The 4511-nt window shown below is 41.6% G+C and overlaps 1 protein-coding gene across 1 annotated transcript in view; it reads right to left on the reverse strand.

The window, feature by feature from the left end:
• Window positions 1-1679: 1679 nt before the first annotated feature.
• Window positions 1680-4511, reverse strand: part of PRTFDC1 (phosphoribosyl transferase domain containing 1) — a 104557-nt gene continuing 101725 nt past the window's right edge. The window contains exon 6 of the mRNA XM_010859918.1: window positions 1680-1757. The gene's annotated coding sequence lies outside the window, so the exon portion shown is untranslated. The remainder of the gene's footprint in view (window positions 1758-4511) is intronic.

The following is a 4511-nucleotide window of genomic DNA, read 5'->3' on the forward strand; positions in this document are numbered from 1 at the left end:
CTCAGGCTTCAGTGGTTGGGGCAGAAGTAAGAAGTCTTAACCACTGGACTGGACAGGCTTAGCTGCTCTGCAGCATGTGAGATCTTCCCAGACCAGGGATCCAACTAGTGTCCCCTGCACTGGCAGGAGGCTTCTTACCCACTGGACCCCCAGAGAAGTCCCCACAAGCCTCTTCCACCTTTCAAAAGCCTTCTAGCTATGGTTTCTCTTCAGAGCCAGATTTCTTGAACAAGTTGCCTACACTTCACCATCCTTACTCATAGCTTACTCATTAGTCAACACCCACTAGGATCTGGATATGGATGAGGTCACAGTAACACTAGTTCAGGCTTATTCCTCTCACTTGGAAAATGTGGTACTCCAGCACCCATCCCGTCTTTTTCCCTACCTATTTCTGAGTAAATCTCACTCTGGCAGAAAAAGCCACCTCAGGCTTGCCTGGTGGCTCAGCTGGTAAAGAATCTGCCTGCAATGCAGGAGACCCCAGTTCAATTCCTGGATCAGGAAGATCCTCTGGAGAAAGGATAGGTTACCCACTCCAGTATTCTTGGGCTTCCTTGGTGGCTCAGACAGTAAAGAATCCACCACAATACGGGAGACCTGGGCTCGATCCCTGGGTTGAGAAGATCCCCTGGAGGGCATGGCAACCCACTCCGGTATTCTTGCCTGGTGAATCCCCATGGACAGAAGAGCCTTGCGGGCCTCAGCCCTTTGGGTTGCAAAGAGTCAGACATGACTGAGCAACTAAGCACAGCACTCAGCACTCCTGGATGATAAATTGCTAAAAACAAACAAACAAAAAATGCACTGTTTTCTGGTAGACTAGTAAAAGATACCCCTTTAAGACACCCTTACCTGAAGCCTGACACAGTCCGAGGCTGAACAAGTGGAGTGTGGGTGGACTTCAGCCTCTCCTCCCCCCACCCCCTGCCCCAGGGCCAGCCATCCTCACCCAGGGCACCAGCATCGTGGACGGCATGATCCAGGTGACTGCTATGTTTCTGGGGCACCCAGAGCTTTCTCACACATGGTCATCAACACTCATCTCATGGGGGTGCTCTGGCCCCTTGTGGACACCTGTGGCCCATGAAGTCTCTTGAGGGGACATCTCATGAAGCACCCTGGATGTGGACCCCCTTCACAGCCCAAGAGCTCCCCCAACTCTTCCCATCCCAAGATCAAAATCCTTGGGATCTTCAAAGGGAAATGTCTTCCTAGGACTCCTCCCTGTGGTAAAGCTGCACCAGGATCCTCGGTGAAATGCAGGGACCCACCCGGCTGCCCCACTGTGTAGCATGAAGACTACTAGGAAAACAGCTCTTCCTGCTGGCGTCAGATCCACTCATGGGGTATGACTGGGGCCACGGGTCACACAGCCCTCCCTACCACATCCTCCTTCCTTACTCTGTACACGTCCCAGCATCAACTCCCAGAGTCCCTCCTGTGATTCTCTTTTCCCTTCACAAAGCGTGCTGGCCCACCAGGCCTCAGATGTCATCAGGGGACCCAAAGGAACTTTATGATGGTAAACTCCCAAATGCTATTTTTTCCCCAAATTAGCCAGACATCTGGGTGGAGAGTGTGGTTTAGGGTTTCAATTTCCTAGAACACAGTAACTCGATTACAAAAATGGGGCGATATTTCCATGACAGCAGGTCTTCAGAAGTGGGATGGGTTACCTTCTGTCTCCGCTGGGCAGATCGAAGTTCATGGCACAGGAGGCTGAGGAGGTGGCTGTGTTCACAGTTTCCGCAGGCCTGAGACGGCAAAACAAGTGATACCCAAAGATATCCAAAGGTTAAAAACAATAAAATTCTGTAAAGCAATTATCCTTCAATAAAAAAATAAGTTAAAAAGACACATTAGGATATGACCCTCACATAGTTCAGCTTGGGGGTACCTGGTTCAGTATGTGAAATGTTCCAGCTCAGTAAGGGCCAGTTTATACCAAAGGTTTCTGATCTGTTTCAAAGATCCCAAAGTATTAGTACTATGTTGATTGTAACCAAATGCAAATTTTTCTAGGGAAACATGCCACACATTTTTCCCCCTTATTACTCAGCTTTGGGACACTAAATTAATAAATGCAATGGTTGTTAATCAGATGATAAGCTTTTACATTTTTGGTCTAGGTTGAATAAACTCAGTGGTACTAAACAGATTAGAGTTTTCAAGAGAAAAGAAAATAATATTCTTCCCAAGATGACGTTCTTGGATATCACTGTTAAAATGTTGTCTGACTGGAAAACATTTCAGGAATGATTACCTTTCTTGTGTGTTTAATGAATTTTTCTTTTTCACTATTAACTCTCATAATTCCTTCTCAAAATCTTGTGATGTAGATCAATTTCCTTTCTAATCTGAATAAACTTACAGTCCTCAAACATGATACTGATGTTTACTAAAATACAACATTTTCAAGAAAATCTTTCAATCATACATACTTTCTGGCTAATTTTATATTTAAAATCAAATGTCTTTAGATTTTCCTAGGTCCTCTGATAAAAATGTGGCATAGTGGGAAATTATATATAGAAGATTCATGTTGATAGTTCAAGAAACTGGCCAGTTAGACCCAATTTTCAACCTATAACTTAGATACCGATTCTTCTGTAGAACAAAGCTAGAAAGAATTCCCTCTGCCTGCTGGCCCCTTGGGATAGCTGGGTGTGGTTTATTTTCTTCTCTGACTGGAACAAAGATATGCAGGAAAATCTTCTTTCTACAACTCAAATTCCTTGTTCTTACAAACAAGCTTAAGAAGAGAGAGAGAGAAAAAAAAAAGCAGCAGATCAAGCCTGGCTTAATCGTTTGCTTATATTGATGCATATACTGGATTTTTTCCAGGTTAACAAAAATAAAGCCACAGGGAAGACATATGCAGCCGTATATTTAAGCTACTGGCTCACACACAGTTTACTGGCTGCAAGTATATAAAAGATATGAAGGCGGAAGAAAAACAGTAAGCAGTTATGAGACATAACAAGTTTTCTTATTCTTTATTACTTTAAAGGAAGCTGGAACCCGATAACAATACACCACATACAGTTCAGAACCAAACAAAGGCTGCTTAGTTATTTATTTTGCATTTGCTCCTTTTAGGAAGTGAGGAAAAAACAGCTCTACTGGCACTCAAGTTTATTTTCAATTAAAATCCCCATAAATTAGACAACCTCTCATAAAACAGTGGAAATGGAAAAAAATGTTATTCAGAAAAAAACTTTTAAGTATCCTAGTTTTCTGTAGCGCACTGGGTTATGTGATCAGCCTCATAAGGCCACTTAAAAAAGTATTCAGCCTCTGTATTCTTCTTTAGGATAATACATAATAGTGCCTGGCCCTCTGACGGAAATACAAGCACAATTTATACTTGCCCAGTTTCAAGCACTGAAAACACCTTCCCCTCCCCCCGCAATTTTGCTATTTGCTCACGTCTCAAGCGCATAAACGAGTGCTGCTGAGAGACCAGGGTCCTTGCTGCCATTGTGTTTTTTCTATTTAAAATTCAGAGTATTAAACACAGTTGAGTACATCCACGCATACATGACATACCGTTATCACATACCGGAAGCTCCAATCAAGAGCACTGGGCAAAGGCCCATTTCATAACATCATTAAGATGCACTGAACGCTGCTGTTCAGAGAGGCTTTGTCAAAGCAGATCATAATGGCCTGTGAGAAGTCTGCAAACAGAAATTTATATTAAATTGTCCTTTTCCTTCTTTATTAGTATGGAATCCAGTTGCATTTCTAGTATATGGGCTCAGAGGTTCACTGAAAAGGCTTCTGGGTTTTAAGATTGTGAAATATCACCAAAATGAAGTACTAAAAAAAAAAAAAAAACTTAACTGAAAAATATTTGAGTAAGTAGGTGCGGGTATAGTAATCAACCATAATGACTTTATCAGAACAAAAGAAGGAGTTTCTCAGGGGTGTGAAGGTGGACTGAACTTGTGAGTCACAAGGTGGAGTGTTTAATTTGGAACAAGTCAAATAAAAGCATTGCTTTCTTTTCCTTAAAAACCTTTGGGACTCTTTATGTTATGTTATAATCTCAGAAAAGAAAGCTCATTCATTAAAAAAATTTTTTTTTCCATTTTAAGTCCTGCTGAGTGAAGATGCTTGGGAGACATATTTTACATGCTGGCTTCCTGAGTGTAGTTGTTAAGTAGGATGTTATCTGGAGATGCGATGGTAAAATTTTACTTCTTTAGACTTGATATTTTTCTTTGCCGTGTTCATTGATCACACATATGTGCTGAAACAATAAAGGATTTAAATGCATCAGCCTCTTTAACAAAATAAGAAGTGCAGAAAATGGGATGCCGTAATATCATCTCCTACTTCGTTACTCTTCATTTAAATACATATGAATTGGCCTGGCCAAAAAGTTCCTTTGGTTTTTAAGTAAAAATCAAAGATACAGTTTTCACCAAGAACTTTATTGAACAACATATTTACTATTTTGTTCTACTATCTTCTGCCATTTTTCAGGCAACTTCATAACTCCA

Source organism: Bison bison, unplaced genomic scaffold, assembly GCF_000754665.1.
Source record: "Bison bison bison isolate TAMUID 2011002044 unplaced genomic scaffold, Bison_UMD1.0 scf7180017864461, whole genome shotgun sequence".
NCBI lineage: Eukaryota > Metazoa > Chordata > Mammalia > Artiodactyla > Bovidae > Bison > Bison bison.